Source organism: Mus caroli, unplaced genomic scaffold, assembly GCF_978045245.1.
Source record: "Mus caroli unplaced genomic scaffold, Mus_caroli_1 scaffold_9, whole genome shotgun sequence".
Taxonomy (NCBI): Eukaryota; Metazoa; Chordata; class Mammalia; order Rodentia; family Muridae; genus Mus; species Mus caroli.
The window spans coordinates 14,799,664-14,820,021 of NW_028227264.1; positions in this window are offsets into that span (position 1 = coordinate 14,799,664).

The window sequence follows — 20,358 nt, forward strand, 5'->3', positions numbered from 1 at the left end:
GTTTGTTTGTTTGTTTGTTGTTGTAGTTGTTTGAGGGAGGGTCTTATTTTTCTTAGTTTATTTTGATTTTTGTTTCTGTGTTTTTTGTGGGAATGTTTCTTAGGGCTTTGTTGTTGCTATTTTGTTTGTTGTTTTGTTTTTGACTGCTTGTTTTTATTTTTGTTTTGTTTCTTGTTTTTCAGAGAGAGAAAACAAAAACAAAAAGTTGAATGAGGAGGGAAGCAGCAACTGCAAAAGGGAGAAAACATGTTCAAAATGTTTTTCAATTGAAAACAAGTTTAAAAAAAAAAGAAGCAGAACATTTTCCTTCCTGCCTAACCTTGGTTTTGCCATAAAAACTGTCCCCTACTCCTGTCCCCTTTTCCCAGTACATGTAATACATCTTTCTTTTGAGGTGCAAGCATTTCCTTCCCTGAAGACCTTTCCAGCTCTCTCCCACATCCACCCCAGCCTCTCACATCTCTGCCTCTGTGTCCTTTAAAGCAGTGATTCTCAACCTTTCTACTTTGTGACCCCTTTAATACAGCTTCCCAGGTAGTGGTGGCCCCCAACCATAAAGTTATTTCATTGCTCCTTCATAACTGTAATGTTGCTACTATTATGAATTGTAATGTAGTGTAATTGTAATCTGATATGTGACTCCCCCCACCCCAAGGGGTCACAACCCACAGTTTGAGAACTGCTGCCTGTGGGTGTATTTATCCCTCACTGTCTCCTGTCCTGCCTCCTATTCTATCTTTCAAGCAATAATGATGAATTTTGAGAGCCGGCTGCAGTTGCACCTGGCACACAGTAGATGAGAAAAAGCCTTGCTGAGCAAGCGCATCTCAGTTAGTATGAGGGAGGTGTTTGAATAGCACAGGAACAGCGGAATATTATGAGTAAGAATTGTCCTCTGGAATACAGATGTCCAAGATAGAATCTAGATCTGGTCACTTTCTCTCTGGGAAACTGTCTGTCACTCAATAACTTAGCACCTCAGCTTCCTTATCTATAAAATGGAACCCATGATGATACAGGCCTTAAAGTCCTTGTCATGATTTTTAAGTTAGGTGGCTAGAGAGGTGGCTCAGTTGATAATGTACTTGCTAACACAATCATGAAGTCTTGTGTTTGAATTTCCAGCATTCACATCAAAAGCCAGGCATGACAGTGCATGCCTGGGATCGTAGCAGGAGGGAGCCCGAGGAACATCCAGAGCCACTGGCCAGCCAGACTGAATTGGCAAGCTCCAGTTTTAGTGCAAGTCTGGATCTCAGAATATAAGGTGGACAAGAACTGAGGATGACGCAGGATGTCAACCGCAGGCAAGTGAACACATGCACATGTGTGTACGCATAAACACACACATACAAGACATATGCAATGACTGTAATAGACTGGGCAAATTGGTCCAAGTGTAAGAGGCTGTCCCACATTACCTCCTCAACACACTCATCTTGGAAGGGACTGGCTTGAGGATCTATGTGGATTCCAGAAGCAAGTCCTTTACATAAAACAGCATTTTCATATAACCTGTATAGAACCTCCCACACATTCGGAGTCATCTAGGTTGCTTACAATACTTCAAACAACAAAAAGTGTATGTAAATAGTTGCTATTCTATACTATTTGGGGTTTGGTGACAAGAAAAACAGACTATGTATGTTCGGTACAAATACAATTTTCCTTTCAAATATTTCAGCCTGGGGTTGGTTGAATCCATGAATATATAACATGCATCCAAGAGGGCTATTTTTCATACATATTATATCAATAATAAAAATTTGTGCTGGAGAATAAATCATTGTAGGTTGCTGAATGATAGGTTTAAAGATACAGTTAAAATGGAAAAAAGTAAAAAAAAACGTTTTTAAGTACTATAATGACAGAGGTGAACAACAGTAATAAGCACTGAGAGTAAGAGATGATGAGGCAGACTGTTTTGGTCAGGGATCAAAATACACAGAAGCTTCTAGAACTCAATGATTCTGAATATAAGGCTCGAGATGGAGAGACAAAAGTACAAAACAGCAGGATGTGTTCTAGAACAGAAGCTGAGAGAACACTGGCTTATTCAAGCCAACTAGAGATCAAAGGGGCCAACATAGCCTGGAAAGGACTCCAGGCTTGTGACAAACTTGGGGGTGTGGGGACAGGATGAGGATGAGTTCCTCAAGGGAGGCTCACCACAGGAAGCTGAATCTAGAGAGGAAACTATGACAGAGTATCTAGAGCGAATGAACTGTGAATGCTTGACCTAGAAAAGTTTCCTCGTATATTGGCTTTTCCCAACTCTGCTTGCTGTATTTTCTGAGTACACCTTTGCCTGTGGTGAGGGCAAGTTGTGTATCTATTATGACCACTGTTGGAGCTGACTTCTCCACCAGGCAGAGGAAACTCAGCTCTCAGATGTCACTGTTTTGGGGGATTCATGACAGTATTTCTGTATGAATTTCTTTTAAAATCAGGAAGAAGAAAAGACTTACTAAATACAGATATGTAAGTACCAATCCAACCCAGCTTGTATAGATAAACCTAGGATCCAGTGAGCAAAGAGATGACCTTGGAAAGAACTAGAGAAAGCCAGAGTTCTAGGACCTTAGATTTGTGAAGGAAATCTGTCTTCTAAGGACAAAGAAGTTTCTGTCCTCTCATCCTTCCAAGCAACAATGCAACTCATAAAATAGTTTGTGCATATTCACATTAATTACACCTAGGGGACCTTGTGCAACACCAAAGACACAGAGACTTTATTTTTTTAAAAATCTGTGCTGTTATTGTTGTTGTTATTGTTGTATGTGTGCACGGTGCATGAAAAGGTCAAAGGACAACTTCGTGCAGTGGGCTTTATTTCTTTACCTCTATATAAGGCCCTTCCAGGGATGGAACTTAAGTCACCAGGCTTGCAAGACAAGCGACTTTACCAACTGGGCCATCACACCAGCCCCACCCCAAAATTTTGGCCTTCACATCTGTATCATTTAATCAAGTTCTGCCTTGTTTTCGGTCTAGTATCTGGCCCACTGGTGATGTTTGTAAAGGTTTAAAGACATACAGTATCCATTCCCACTATGTTTTTAGCTCTCAGATCACAATTACAAACGAATGGAGTTTCTGTGCTGCACTCAATAACTCACGCATCTATCTTTATGAAATATTAAGATCAATGAAAGATAACTCTCATCACTGAAATCTTTCAAAATGAGTAAAATGGAAAAGAGGACAGTTCTTTCTCTTGCTTTGCAGTAAGCACAGTTTCTTGGGGTTTATAAATACACTTTATCAAATCCCTCTGCACAAGTAATCTTGAGTGGCACCCCCCCCCACCAGCCATGCACCATGAGAGAATGAATAAATGAATATCTAACAGGGCCCACACAATACCCACAAGATAATCGGCATTCTGAAAGTGTCTGAAGATATCATGTATGATAGACACCAGCGAGTGGTCCTGCACACATTACTCCTGAATTACTGGTTTGTAGAAAAGGACAGTCAACACAAACAGATCACAGATCGAAGCAACAGATAAATTAAAAAACAAAACAAAACAAAAATCAAAAAACAGAAAACCAGCGTCAGTATGATCAGTAGATGTAAGGAATGATACTCCTCTGTCCCTTCTGGTTTATGCAAGACATCCTCGCTGGCTTCTTTGTTGTTCAGTCCTGATATATCCCGGCTCCAGTTATTCTCTACCAATGGCCACAATGTTTACTGAAGGTGAGTGTGTTGTTGAAGGGACACAGGGTCCAACATCGGAATCCCCATTTCCAAGCCCTTTGCACTTCCAGTGTCCTAGGGAGGAAAGACTGCCAAAGAGATCTCCTGTTTCTGCCAGGCCACCTTGCAGAGGCCTGGCAATGAGAAGGGGACACGGAAGGAACCTCCCAGTGACAGCCACAATGAAAATGACAATTCAGATCCACCAACGCCCAGAAAAGCTAGGAGAGCGATCTTGTGAGCAAAATCTGCTTTAATAGCAACGTTAAGTGTTATGCATTGGAACCTGTTAGGAATTGGTTGTAATTTTCTCCTGACAGTTACTGAATTAAACTAGTTAGAACACAAAATAATAATAATAATAATAACAATAATAATAATAACAAATGCCACAAAGCAGAAAGCAAACTCAGTGTCTGAAGGTTAATGATTGCTCATGAAAGCCACAGAAATAAATTATCTGCCTAGGGACACTGTCACATGATCAGCACAAAAGCTGTAACAGCCAAAAAATGTTTATGTAGAGGGGAAAAAAAAAAAAACCCTGTCAGCGTCACAGCACCCTTCCCCCCACAGCTAAATCCGAGTCCTGAGCCAGCCAGCTGCTCCTGACTGCTTACATTAAACTAATTTGTGCTGCTACGTTGCAGCTGCTTAATTTTTACTCTGAACTTTATCACCAATAAGTGTTACAATAACAAGCGGTATGATGGTATCTCTGAAGAAATATCCATCAACCCTCAAACAAGGACAGCTTCCCAAGCCTGGACTGCAGAAAGACAAAACTCAAAGCGGGGAAAAGAAGAAGAAAGAAAGAAAGGAAGGAAGGAAGGAAGGAAGAAAAGGAGAAAATTACCCCCACACCGCCCTTTAAAGAAGGGGGAGGGGCGCACTTTTAGTGGGGGAAAGGCTTTAAAACGAGGCTTTGTTCACAAAGCCTTTCTTTTTCTTTTCTTTTTTTCTTTTTCTTTTTTTGCCTTGATGAAGGGCTGACTGAAGGTTAGCTCGCAGGGAAGAGTTAAGAAGTAAGCTGGGTCTGGGCTGGGAGGGGGCCATTTGCAAGGTGAGCTTTGGGAGAGAGAAGGCAATGTCCTCCTAACAATGAAGTCCACTCTCCGTGCCCAGTGTCCTCCAAACATCTTTGGACCCCACACTGCAGCTTGGGCGCTAATTCCTGATCTGCTCCCCTCAGCCAGCCTTCGTTGGCGATTACAGTATTAGTTGTTTCCACCCCATGTTTTCCTGTTATTTTCCTAGTCCAGTCGAAATGTGCAAACTCTTCTTTGGGCACAGAAAATAGACACTGCCCTGAACTGTTTTAAATTCCTGCCAAATACACAGGCCTTGTTTTTGCTACATTTTGGAATTTGGCTGAGATCGAATGTCAGGCTTGTATCTGTACTCAGAACTACAATTGATGCCTAATAACTTAAAAAATAAATAAAATGAAGTAAAAGATTTTTTAAGTGTTCGAGACACCCCGAAACTTTTCCATTATTAATTAATCTGAAAGCGAGTCGAGGTATCTCCTTACAAACTCCCCTGTTTACTGCCGAGAACAATTCAACTGCACCCTGTTCCGTGATTACAAACACGATTCCTCTGAATGCGGTAAAGAGCACCGTGTCAGCTATTTACAGCATTTTTTAAATTCTGTGGTTTTGAGAATTAAGGTTCAAAGCGAGTGTTACTAACGTTGAGTAATGCAGTAGTTTTTCTTCCACGAAGATATCCTAAGTTTTACAAAGGCATGTTTACACTTAAATAATTCTCACAGGGTAGGGAAGGAAGGAGAGCTAGGGAGGAAATTTAGACCTACCCTCATGTTTTTCCCCTCACTGCCTTCAAACCTTATGGTCCTGCCCCAGATCCCATCAATATTTTCTTTTTTCAGACAACTGGTAAATCACCCAAGGGGTGGAGTAAGGAGACCTGAGCAGGCTGGGCCCTGCCTGCCTCCTTAAGTGGAATTCTCTTGACATCCTCCATCTCCACAGTGGGAGGGTAGAAGTGTTTTCCAGAGCTATCCCATGGATGGTCCCTGAGGAAGTGGAGGCACAGTCCCTAGACCTCATCAGGCTTTTTCTTCCAGGTGCCAAGTGGGTCACTCACTGTTGAGCAAGGCCAGGCTATCCATTTCCAGGGTGCTCTGCCTCCTGAGCTGCTGAGGCTTTAAGATGGCCAGGAACTCAGACAGGCAGCATCCTCAGGCCTGCTGGCCGGGCAGGGTGTAACCCGAATGCAAGCACCCTTTGAAAAGGCACCTAAGCCCAGGCAGGCAGGAAAGTACTCAATGGAAGAGCAGCAGGCCGGCGGGAAGAGTCTAAGAAGCGCCTTGCTTTTCCTCGTGGGTAGCCATGCTCCGGCTGGCTTTGTGCAGAGGAACAGAACTTCTCAAGGTTTGAAGCCAGACAGCCTGTTAAAACTGAAGTTGTGAAATTAAGACTCTGTTTGACAGGGTTTGACAGGATATGTGAGCTTATCTTCTCAGATCTGGCCTAAACTGGTTTGACTGGGATACTCGGAAGGCTGGTGACGAAGGGCACGCCATTGCAAAAAAAGGCAGAAGGGAAACGCCAGGATCAGCTAGTCTCAGAGAAGTTCTGTGCACCCGGAGCACACATGCATGAGCTCAGGAGTGGCCGTTATTCATACTCTCTTTCGTCTCAGCAAGCTCACAGTGACAGAAAGGACCACTGACAATCTCACTGGGCAGGGCAACCTAAACTGGCCACTTCCGGGGAAAGCTCTAGAAACAAGTCCTACTTGACATATGCTTTTCAAGATCAAGGTTAACCAAGAGTTGACTGCCAGTCCTGATGTAGGACCATAATCCGGGAAAGTGTTTGCCATTGTGGGCTTCTTAAATGAAGAGGTGCTCTGTTCTCAGACTACTGCGTCTTGTCTCCGAACTCCCTCTCATCAAAGGAGCTTTGCTCTTTAGCTAGAAGTCATACATTTCTGGTTTCTGGTTGCTGGAGAGGTGGAGATAGTTAATGAGGTATGCTGGGAGGTATGTTATAATTTCCAATTCACAGCATTAACACTCGTAGTCATAAGCCTGACGTATATCATCCTCCACGGTGTGAAGTGTGGGAGGTGATAGATATAGGACTAAGGAGCACAAACCTTGTTTTCCAGTTTTGCCTAAATATTGAAGCATAGGCCAAATGGGAAAGTAACAAGCCAAATGTGCATCTACCATCTTCAATGTTTCTCTTAATAAACCAGTAATAAGCAATTTATTTAAAGTTGAAATGCTATTACTATTAATAGCTTTTATACTAATAACTTATAAAACATTATTCCCACTAAGATCTCAAATAACTGTGTAGGTGATCAAAAGAAATAATAAGGTTGGTTAGATGGCACCTACCCAAGCCTAATGACCTGAGAAGGAGAGACCTGACTCCCTCCAGTTGCCCTCTGACCTCCATAAACAAACTGTGGCATACTTTCCACACCATAACAATAATAAAAATTTTAATTAAAAATTGTTAAATAATGTATATGGAGTGTTTCTGTACACTGTGGGGTGAGTGTTAAATATGAATAATAATAATTTTGTTATTATATCCATCTCCCAATTTTACTATATATGCATGTATATGTGTGTGTGTATATATATATATTCAGTAAAGTATTTTTCTTTTTTAAGTAAAAGTCATGTCATGAGTTTTCACTCAGAAGGTATTATGCTTTTGTGTATATACTGAGGGGCTATTCTGATACCATGTGACTTAAGAATAGAATGACTTTTCTGTGCTCAGAATATGTGTCCCTGATATTGAAAAGCCTACCCCATCCACTCAAATGCCGAGAGACGTGACAACATATCAAGAAGCCAGTTTCTCTGTAATCCCTCAGTTGGCATGTGTTTCCAGATACTGAATCCAAGTGCCGAGTGATAGGGATAATTTGGATGGAGATGCCCATAGGTAGAGCCAATCTCTCCATTAGACATACCTAGTACTGTGCTTGCAGCCATTAGATTTTTTTTTGTGCCCACAAATATATTTGCATTGCTTTTAAAATCTAAAAAGAGAAGCTTTTGAATAAAAAAAAGATTTTCACATTTAATATTGGTAATATAGCCAACACAGTGTCACCACAATAGGAAGATACAATTTCACAACTTTTTTGTTAATGGAGGAAAGAACTCACGAAGGTAAATATTCTGCCTTAGTTTCACATTACTGCTGTAACAAGTTACCACAAATTTGGCTTCATTATAAGCTACTCAGACGTCTGGGTCTTGTGGGGCTAAGGGAAAGATGCTGACAAGGTTACCCTTCCTTCCTTCCTTCCTTCCTTCCTTCCTCTCTTCCTTCCTTCCTTCCTTCCTTCCTTCCTTCCTTCCTTCCTTCCTTCCTTTCTTTCTCCTTATTAAATGTATTTATTCGCTTTACATTTCAATATCAGCCCTCCCTTGCCTCTCAGTATCTCTATACACAGATTCTCCCCCATTCCACCCCCTTCTCCTTTGCAAAGGGGGGACCCCTCTTCTTAATGTTATTCCCCCACACTGCTTCCCCCAAAACACAGGATAACCATGCTATAGTCTTCAGACCCAAAGAAGCCAAATAACAAGGAGGGCCCAAGGGGAGGATAGTTGAATCTTTCTCAGAAGGGGAAACAAAATATATATATCAGAGGTAACTGGGTGGGAGAGGAGATGGGGAGGAGAGAGGGGTGGGGGAGGGGGGATCAGATGTAGAGAAGCAGGGGAAAGAGAAGGAAATGGTCTTTTTCTCCCATGGGGCAGAAGTGAGAATTTCTCAGCCTACAGAGGTACAGTCACAGAGCATGTGGCCTCCCTCGGTACCCTCTGTCCATCCTCTTCCAAGGCTAGTGTTTCTTTGCTGGAGTCAGAGGGTCTCCAGTTGGGAAGCCCTGTTTGAATAGCATGTACTAGGGCCAGGAGAACAGGCTCACAGTGGACACACCCTGATGCCATAGCTCACTCACTCTGGAGTAAGTGTTCTGAACCTTCTCTTCAGTGGTCATAGACAAAGAGGACGGGACTGTTATTTTCTTAGATTTCTTACTCCAAAGCTGGGTCTCTGAGTTCACAGCATGTGATGATCTAGAGGTGAGCATTAAGAAGCCAGTAGATACATTCTCAGCATTGAAATTAAGAATGCAGGAAGAAGGCAGAGAGCAGCTCTGTCTGGCCCTGTAACAAACTGGGGAATGAATGCTGTTTGTGAAGAAGCCATGGCAGGCAATGCTGCTGCTGATTTCTCCTTCTGAGAAAGACCACTGAGATGCAGGAACCCCGTTTCATTAGTGACCCAGGGAGCCTTCTCTAATATGGTATCGTGGGCTTTATTCAAACCTCCACACTTTCCCACTCCAAACATGGCTACCAGGGCTCGTGATATAACTCAGAGGGTAAGTATGTGTAGCCACGATGACCAGTGTTGAATTCCATGAACCTATGTGCAAGCCAAGTGCTACTGTTCATGCTTGTGGCCTCTGGGGCAGCCTGACAGAAATAAGAGGACCTGGGGAGCTCACTAGTCACCCAGGGTAGTTGAAAAAGTGAGGTCTGGGTGCATTAAAAGACCCTGTCTCAAAAAAAAGTAAGGTAAAGAGCAATAGAGGAAGACACTTGATACTACCCTACCCCCACCCATATACACACACTCCAGCTATGTCTAAGTTCATGGATATTTCACGTTTTACCTGATATTTGGTATATCAAGATCGATTGCAGTCCACAATTTGAACTATACAATGATCTGGGACATTTGTTACTCTGATTTATACCTTAAATTCCTTGTTACCCTATTCCTTTATATTATCATCTATAAAATGGATATAGCAAAAATAAACCAAGTTGAGAAGTTATTTATGGGGATTAGTTGCCAACAAAATTGTATGGCATTGTCCATGTATAAAATCCCACGTAATTCAAGCAATAAAGAATGACATTTGAGGGTTAGAGAGTTGATGCTCTTGTAAAGAACCAAGACTTGATTCCCAGCACCCAGACAGCAGCTTATCATCATCTCTAACTCGAGCCTCACGAGACCCAACGTTCTCTTCTGACCTTTGAGAGCACAAGGGGCATGTGGTACCCACATCTAGGCAAACACTCATACATAGAAAATAAATAAATAAATAAATTTTTAAAAAAGTAACATTTTCCAGTCACATTCTGGGAATTCTCATGAAATTCTGAGCAAGAACAAATTTTCTGAAGAGAAAGTGAACCAAAGAGAAAGACAGAAATGTTACTCAATCTGAATTCATCAACTAAATTTTTACCACAACCACATTATACCTAATAGTCTCCATCTTTGAAGTTATTTTCTATTATTTTTCTTGGCACCTTGAAGAAACAAATACTACAGAAAATCATTTTCAAGACGGGTTTACCATACACAGAATGAGTTATCTGGGTAAAGATTTGATTTTCAAAATATTTGCCAAGAAAAATTCTTAGACTTTTCTGCCACTTAACCAGTCTAGTTTTGATTGGCTCATTTGGGTTTGGGTACTGAGACACAAACCCTGGGCCTTGCACACACCCTGCACAAATCATACCACTGAGTTTCACCTCTGTTCCCAATGGAGCCTGGGATTCCTCACAATGTTGCAGACCGTTTTCTTCCTCATCCAAGTAATAGCATATGCAGCTGTGGAGGTGGGGTAACTTGATAAAGAAGAGGAACCCCAGTGAAAGTGATGTAAGCACATAGGAAATGTCTGATTTAAGGCAATTCAGGTGGGGAGGGGTAAGTAAAAATGGGGAGCAAAGTTAGCTGAAATTAGGGGAAGTTTAATCTTTGATGCATATTATGTACAAAGTCAAGGTTGGAAAAAAAAAAGAGTCAAATCAGGAAGTCTGGGCATTAAATAGGATTTCGGCGGAGAGACTATGTAATAAAACTTGGGGGAAACGGCTTAAGTGGAGCTGCAATAATGACATCCTGAACAATGTTTGGCCACAAACAGTAGAAATGTCTCCCTTTGTAATGTCTTCTACCTCATCGCTACAAACGGGATAGGGGCCGGTGTAAATTCTCAACGACAGAGGACTATATCCAACTATGAACAGCAGAGAAAAGGAACCATTGCATGCAGTGTTACAATATTCCAAAAACATCTTTTTGATGTTCCCTAGACTTTTTTCATCTTGCCACTGTCCTTGTCCAACCATGCTGGAAAGTTACAGTGTTTCAGACAGGACTTCACCGGTCTCTTGCACTGCATTTCCACATTCCAGTGAGACCTAGTCTACTCTTTTTTTTTTCCTATTCCACTACACACACACACACACACACACACACACACACACACACACAGCTCTCTGACCTCTGCCTACATAGCACCCTCCTTCAATTTTCCTTGTTTTATTGTCGTTGTTGTTTTATTATTAGTTTGTGTTTGCTTGCTTGCTTGTTTGTTTGTTTGTTTGTTTGTTTGTTTGTTTCAAGACAGGATTTCTCTGTGTAGTCCTGGCTGTCCCAGAACTTCTCTATAGACCAGGGTGGCCTCAAATTCAGAGATCCTCCAGCTTCTGCCTCCCTAGTATTGGGATTAAAGGCATGTATCTTTTCCTTGTTTTAACAATGACCAGTTACTGAATATTTCCAGTACCATACAAATCCACATGCACCAGAAAGGTTTCCTACCATTTGACATGGTTGATTCTGCAAAATAAAACGCTAGTAGCCACAGAGGAGACAGCAGGAAAAATGACAGAGAAGAGAAAGAACTTCGACTTGGCTGGTACTTGAGATGAGAATAAATCTAAAGGAATCTTAGTGTCTTTGACACTCAACATTTCCATTTCCAGTCCTAATGGAAATCCCACCTAAGATGGAGATGGCCGTAGATGGTGGAGCCATAGCCTTTACTCCTAGTCCTAGCTCACCCCTAGGGGAGTTTGGACATTTTAAGGCAATGCAACCTGAGGCTGATACATAGCTAATTTATCCTAATTCTGTTCAGATTCTACCTTACAGGATAAACTATGACTTCACTCTCTTTAAAGCTCTTCTGAAGTAAGAAAGAATTGGGTATATAGGTCCCACTTTCCACTTTTCAGTGCCATAACTTCTCAGTCAATGAGCTGACTTTCTTAACTTAGACATCAATCTTAAAAACTAGGCCCATGTAAGTGACCCGAGAAAGAGACAGTTACTCAAGAAGCTGAAAACTTAGCTTCCCAGCAGTCTAGAGGCCAAAGACAAACTGTGATACATTAATCAAGGTCCAAATGGCTACTACATGAAGCTCATTCAAAGATAGTCAAGGGCTTGACTTACAGTAACCACATTATTATTAAAATAGGATTACAATTAATCTCCAAAGCCCATGAAAATTTTAGGACTCTTTAGAAATACTACCTCATAGTGTGCTGGGGATATCAAAGGAGAATGGCAAAAATCATTGATGGGAAATTTTCAGAAAGTATTTCTATATTTCGCCCATGTGTGTAGCACTGTGAAAAATTCTGGGAAATACTTTGGAAAACAATCAGAAACCCAAATGCAATGCATTAGCTCTGTGGGAGATGGAGTGTGCATAGGAGAAAAGGTGCCCGAGTCTTCCTGGACATTCATTAAAGCTTTTGTTTGTTTGTTTGTTTGGTTGGTTGGTTGGTTGGTTGGTTCTTACAGACAGAGCTTGTCTGGCTGTACTGGAAGTCATTCTGTAGATCAGGCTGTACTTGAACTCAGAGATCTGCCACCTGAGTGCTGAGATTAAAGGCATGTGCCACACAGCCTGGCTCATGAAAATTTTCTAAGCAATGTTTCTTAAAACAATTTTTTTTGTTGTGTGTTTAAGCTGAAAGTTAAAGGGAAGGAAGAATTTTGATTATTAAAACAAAATGGCTGAGTCCATACAGCAACTAAAACAATCAATGGTAGTAAAAGAGAAACCTGTGTCAATTAAAAGATGGGGTAAGAAGTGTGCCTGTGGCCTTTCCTGCTAAATGATGATCAGCGGCATGAGTTGGTATCTTATCAGAAATCCAGAGTTCTCAAGTGTTATCTGACTCCAAATCATATTTCGATATGGCTAGATCACAAATCATTAAAGAACAACAGGAGATGAGCATGGCGAATCTCAAGAACTAGATTCATGTGCAAGCATAAGTCTAAGAACCTGAGGCTGAAGACATGTTTCCTATTCAGTACGTCTCTAATAGCAGAGTGGGATACGGATTGATCTAAGACGAATTGACCACTACTGGTAAAACTTCAGCTAAACTAAGGTAAGAGCAGTATCAGTGGGAAGTACCAGTTGAGGGGTACACTTTTCTGGAAGCAGACAGGATAAGAACTGACAACCAGTTGCTTTGAGGAAGAGGAAGCTTTGACTTTCAGTTGAAAATGTAGCTGGAAGATGGTGCCATTTGTAGAGATTAGGAAAGGGGGAAAAAAGGTTCGAGAGTTACAAAGGTCTCTTAGAGACTTTAGACACTGAAGGGCTTTGTATTCAAGTCTATAGTAGTGTCTGATAGTAGAAGTGTATTTGAACCTGAGCTGAGGAGAGATTAATAAAGCCAGATCGGTAGTTATCAAGATGGAGAATATTTGATGCTCTCTACAAAGGAGGCTGAGGGAATTGAAACTGGAGTTATGGTCTGCTGTTTCTTTCTCTCTTCCTCCCCCCACCCCCTCTGCTCCTCTATAAGGGTTTCTAGTGTTATTACCAGTACTTGTAAAGTGCAAGTTCCAGGTTTCAGAATTTATTTTCAACACTTCCAATTATCTTCAGAATTCATCTGCCTAGACCCCATTCTGGTCCTTCCTTGGGCTAGATGATTGCCTATGAATTTGATTGTAAATTGCATACTAATGACTTCTGAAGGTTGCTGCTTCCCAAGCTAAGAATTATGTCCATTCTACAAGGTCATTAATCAGTGCCTATGTTTAATGAAAGGAACCAAAGGATTTGTAATCCCTTGATTATTTTTGTGGTACTTACTGAGCATTGAACCTAAGACCTCACGTATGCTAGTTAAGAGTTCTACCACTGAGCTAAATCTCCAGCCCTGCCCTGGTAATTTCCATCACCACAGCCCACCAATGACAGGCATTCTTGGGGAAGGAAAAAAAAAATCTTTGTCCTGATCTTCCTGCAGCATTACTAATGGAAAGCTACCAGCTCTCTTCCCTCTGTACCTGCCCCAACAAAAGGCTTGTTAAAACCAGGGAGAAGTGTTAGGTTGTCTGGAGTTGACTTAAAATAATGTAATAGCTCTCAGGAAGGAAGGAGAAGGAAGTGAAGAGGATTATTATATATAAACAAACTGGGCATGAATTGATCATTGTTCATAGCTCTCAGAGTTACCTTTGTATACATTTTAAACTTCTATAATAAAAAGTTTACTCTTTTAAAATGCCAGAAGATCATACCTAAATTCCTGTTCTACTTAAATTCCATTTCTAAGGACAGGGCACGACATAAAGTAAATAACAGTTTTGCCTTTGGATCTGCCAATAGTCTCAAGTTATCACTCTTTGCTTAAGGCATTTTTATCATTCCAATTAATCCAACATCATTCAACACATTCATTAACATTACACTTACTACATCTTCCAAATCATAATTAATAGAAACAAGACCAAGTATTTTACGGTAGTATAAATCACTGGGAAAGCCTTCTCAATTATATAGTTGATGAAAAGCAATAAATGATAATAATCCTGCAAATTCATCTCACGATGCTCGTCTACAGACCCCTGAAAGTTCATTTGTCTCCTGAAAATCCCCGTATAGAACACAGAAATGCCTCTAGTATTTCAGAAGCCAATACTAAAAAGAGAAAGCCAAGTGACATTTATGCCTAATTTGGCATTTAATTTATTGAGAGGGAGCTATTTTCCACAAGATATTTTACAAAACAAGCCCAAAGCCACCAACTCATTTCACTATTTAAAAACAAATCAGAAAAAAGATATTTTTCAAGAACATTATTCTCTGTGCAAATAAAAAAGTTTCTAAACCTCAAGTGAGCAGAGAAATAAATGCGTTTGGTCTTGATGCCATTTTACTAAAATAATACACAAACAAAGAGTCAACCACAGGGCTCAGTAGTTAAGATCCTGTACAGCTTCTCCAGAAGAGTCAGATCACCAACTCACACTGGACACCTCATGACTGCCTATAACTCCACGTCCATGGTATCTAACATCTCTTGTCTATTTGGGTACCTGCACTCACGTGCTTACATGTACCTACCTACATACAGACATATACACATAATGAAAAATAAAGTAAATCTTAAAAAAAAATCACCTGGTGATATAAATAAGGGATACCTGAATCCAAAAAGGTTAAGAAATGATTGATATAGTGGTGGCACACGCCTTTAATCCCAGCACTTGGGAGGCAGAGGTAGGAAGATTTCTGAGTTCAAGGCCAGCCTGGTCTACAGAGTGAGTTCCAGGACAGTCAGGGCTACACAGAGAAACCCTGTCTCAGAAAACCAATAAATAAATAAATGAATAAATAAATAAATAATAAATAAATGATGTCTTTTAATTCACGCTAATGTTCTTACTCAAATATACCTGAACAAATGTATATAAACTTATTACATGTGTGCTTAGTGCATTTCCTATGAAGTTTTTGCATGAATAAGACATACTATTTCTTCTACTACAACCTTAGTCTTAGTTATCTGCCTGTTTATTCTCAAAACTACTCTACATTCCTCGGGCGTATGCTGTACAACAAAGGGCACACTCTGGAAACCACAATTCCCAGGATCCTTTTCAAATTTAGGTTTGGTTAATGGTGGGTACTAAAGTGGGAAGCATTAAAGGCTGCAGGAGGAAACTGTATTTCTTTTTGGGTAGTGACTGTGTGTCCTCCCAAGGCCTGTTTCTGGGCAAGGACTCCTCTCTTTGTCTGCCTAGAACCCTCCCATCATGCCACTAGACACCAACTAGCTCCCAACCTAGCAGAGGCCATAGAGCTCTATTAACTACATATTCTTTATTCCTCCAGCCCCAAGAATGGTAGAGTCTTCCAGTAATTGCTAAGATATGTGTGCCTCCCTTCTCCTCTCTGGCTTTTAACTTTTTCTAATGCCTGCACAATCATTTACTTCTGTATGTGCTTACTGAAATTTATTGCATTTAGTCTGCTCTCCTGACTGAACTCATGTTTTAGAAAGCCATTTTGTATGTTGGTATAATTTTTCTCTTATAATATCATTGTTTACTCTGTAGAATTAATTATTTCTTTAATGTGTGCAGGTATTCTCGGCAACTCCATTATTTCACTAAGCACTGATTTAAAAAAATAAATAGATTTACAGTATTTGGAAGGAATTTTTATTTCAAACATTGTCTCAATCTTGTTTTGTTTTGCCTAGATAGTTGGTAATGCCATATTAATTTTCATTCATGCATACAATGCTAAAAATTGAATCTTTAAAAATGTGAACTTTCCTGAAAAAAATGCATTGCAGTATGCTATAAAAACACTAAATATACTCACTGAAATGAACACAAACTATCAACAGATACACATATTTGTATTCAACGTGTCAACACATTCATTCACTCTCTGAGTAATCGCTGTGCTCTGAAAAGTTCAAGGTAAAGCAAATTGACTTTTAAATTTTATTAAATGCAAAAGATAGTGGGGATTATAACATAGAAGTCCACCATTCCACTAACTCCTCCTTTAATTGGAGGCAAGCAGGGTAATTAATTGTATTTCCTAGAGGTGAGTACTGTTAACACACAGTGTGTATTCCTAACACTTGTCAATACATATATTAAATCTTTACTTAATTAAACTAGAATTTCAGGACACGTGCAATGGGCAAGTTTTCAAGGCATTGGAAGTAGAGCAGGTGAGAAGAGACCCAATGGCTATATGATCCTTATGTTTTAACAGCACAGACAAGAACAGAGTAATCAACACAGAAATACAGAGTAAGCAGGCAGGGATTGAAGCAGAGAAGGAAAACACCACAGAGCTATCCAGATGCAGAGTTCCAGAAAGTCCCTTTCAGTGATGGCTCAGAGCCACTGTCACCAGCTAGCTTCCTTTGTTCACTACTTTGTCAGAGCTGGGAATCCACCTGCCTTGGTTTCTTGGGTGGGAAATGGTCTAGATAATCGCCTGGGATTCCTTTCCACCCTGATACTTCGTTGTCAACAACTGAGAAATTAACTAGATCACTAAAGCCTCTGGGATTTTTGTTTGCTTTGTTTGTTTTGTTTTCTTTTTGTTGTTATTGTTTGGTTTTTCAAGGTGTGTGTATGTGTGTGTGTGGGGGGGGTGTTATCTAGCCTTGGCTGTCCTGTATCTCACTCTGTAGACCAGAATGGCCTGGAACTCAAGGACCTCTGTTTGTAGATGTTTGTTAAAAGTTAAAATTTATGAAATTTTGACATTTTTATGATCCAGCTCTTGTATTTTCTTTCCACTCAAGTTGACTCTTTCCTCTGTCCCCTAGCTCACCAGTCACATAAATGACTGACATGGATTATATAAACACTCTGTTACAGTAAATCAATAGTATGCTTATCCCAGAGAAGTTACACAAATAGTCTGACAGTTTCACTGCATCTTTCCCAGATGCTCAGAGCACCTGACACACCCAGAAATTCCCGAAAAAAAAAAAAAAAAAAAAGATCCAGACACACACCACAGCCTGGTCCCAAATATGTGTACAGGGACCCTGAGCCAAGGGCAACTGGTTCCAGACTGGCTTTTACCTCACACAGACCCCATCACTAAAGCATGCCCCAAATCAGGTTCCATAAAACACTATCTCACAAAGATTGTGAATCAGAGGCCTGAAACTATGTCAGAGAGCCATGTAATTACGTCAGCAGAGAGCAGCTTTAGAAATGCACATGAATTAAAACTGTGAAGCAAGAGATGGGGCGAGTACCGAGGAGGAAAGCCTTGCTGTGGAGATCAGTGGGGAGGGTTTCACGATGGAGAAAAAGCAGGCAGATTGAATGTCCCAAGAACAGCTTCTCCTGAGACATGATGTTGGGTTCAAGGTCCCCTGCAAACCTTCTTGAAATGAAGCATCACTGTTCCCGAAAGTCGGGAACTTTCTGGAATGCAGAAGCAGGAAGACCTCTGTGGGTTTGAGACTAGCCTGGACCACATAGTGAGTTCCAGCCAGGATTGCATAGACCATGTCAAACAAACAAACAAAACTCAGCAACTTTCTAGCCTGGGACCTAGAAACTTTTGAGTCACTCTTCTGTGCCTAGAGTTCAGTCTTACTTAAAAACTTACTAAGTGGGCTTGCCCAGCAGTTAAAAGGATTGCCAGACAAGCAAAAGAATCTGAAATTAGACTCCCCAGAATCCACATAAATAAGTGCCTGGTGGGCCAAACAGCTTACCTGTAATTAATTCCAGTCTCAGAAGCCAGAAACTGAGAATCCCAGGAGCAAGCTGACTAGCAAGACTAGCTACATCCTTGAGCTCTGAGCTGGACTGAGAGACCCTGCCTCAAAACTTAAGGTGAAAGAGCAATGAAGACAAGCTCCCCATATCAACCTCAGACTGCCATGTGTTCAGGTGACATGCAAGCACATATGTGCACAGTACACAAATACACATAAAAAGAAGGGGAGCCCTTAACTGAAGCCACCTGATAGTTTATAACAGAGTTAAAATTGCAGTTAAAGAGACTTCCCAACATCTATAAAACAAGCTGGCCTTCTTTGCTGGCCCGGTGAGGGAGGCTAGTTATCCATCCATAGCATATTCTGCAAGCCTAGCAGATGCTGCTAAGTCTAAAAGCTATAAATTGTATGGAACATTAACACTCTGGGAAAGGAAAATAAATACATGCTTATACTTGGGATACAACTTTATAGGAGTTTACAAGGAAGAATTTCATCATTATCCTACACTGTGGACTCTGGACCTACAGGGTGAGGTTCTGCTCCCAACACTCCAGCTTCAAAGCTGTGCAACCCGGCTGGAACCCTTCCGTCCTCAGTTGTATGATGATTAACTGAGTTAATGAGGGTAAATGCTTATGGTCTCGCTAATACTCATGGCTTGTCATAAAGGAAGGGATGGACTTTACTATAGGCACAAGTGCTGAGGTCCATGAGAAAACAACAATTTCAATTATGTGTTTACACCTCCACTTTCACTAGTCTTACCGCATGAAGGCTCCCCAACAAGACAGGAGAGCTCTGGCAAGTTGGAGAACACCTCTTATTTTTCATTTCATAATCTCTCTTAAAATGTCACAGCTTCGATCAGACGCCCCATCATCATTAAATTCGTAAGAGAGGAATCGAAGTTCACACATATACTCTACCATAAACATTCCCTTTACTGCAAATACATTCAACTCATCCCATGGAACTATTTTTACTTCAACTTTCCCCACACAGACTCAGCTGGCCCTGCTGCTTCCTCTATCTCTTCACAGCTTTACTCAGAAATATGCAAGAGGATTCAAACTTTCTGTGACCATATCCCTGCTTGATAAACATTTCTCTCTTAGAAGCCTATTCTTTAAATGCATACAATTTTCCATATCTGCTCCCTGTTCAAAAATCTTCCAGAGACAATTGAGGAACACCCTGAATCATTCCTAGTCTCTTCTTGGACCCCACTGATGGACTCTGAATCTGTTATAATTGACTTATCATGACCTCTGTGCACACATGGAATTCCTAGGTGCATCCTTAGACCTTTCATTGCTATATCCTTTGCCTTGATTCTATAAGAATCCAACCATCCTTTCTCTGGCTTGTGCCACAGATGTCTTCCACATCAGTACCATCTGTGATCCTGATGGAAATGATGGCTGAAACTTGTTGCATCTGCTGTAGGACCTGTCTTTGTAGTAGGAGTAATGAAATTTGGCTCTCCAAGCAATCCATCTTTGTGCAGATAGCCCTAACTAACCTGCAATTACAACTTGAAAGACACCCCTGGGGAAGACAAAAGAAAGTGAACCTAATTATTTTTCTGTGGAAAAAAAAAATCCCACAATTTTGAAAAAACATCAACTCCAAAATCTATAATTTAAGTTGATAGAAAATAAGAAAATTATGCAAATTAAAGAAAATTTGCATTCCGTTGTTGACTTGAGCTGTGGAATGAGAAGAATGTCTGATAAGAGAGAAATACAGTGTTTTGTAGAAGGTCTGGAGGAGGTCTCTGTTGGTCTGTTATTATTTGACATGTTTGGGGACATACAAGAAAAGAAGCACAAAGGTGACTGCAGTTAAAGAAATCTAGAAGAGCCAACCACATTCATTTTTCAAAAGTTCATTAAGATGTTAATTCTGTCACTCGCTCAAAATTTCAAATGTTTTATGTAGATAATAAATGCGTAAATATTTTAAGACTTTTCAATCATCTGTTTCGTTTTGGTTAAATGAATTAGTTGAAAGGTTTCCTTCCAATGGCCCGGACATTAGTAATCATCAGGGATAACCAAAAATGTGTGTGAGATTCTACTGACCTTTTAATCATGGAAGATAACAAATCTCTAGCCTAGGAAGAAAATATAACCCTGTCTTGCCTTATTCGGTACACTTTCTTCTGACATAAGAATGCAGCCACTATCTTTCTGTGGCCACACTTGTCAGTCTGAGCAGCTGGAGGACACCCATCCCCCATAGCCTATTCATGCCCTGTGAGCCAACCACTGGGCCCTCACTACAGTACAGAA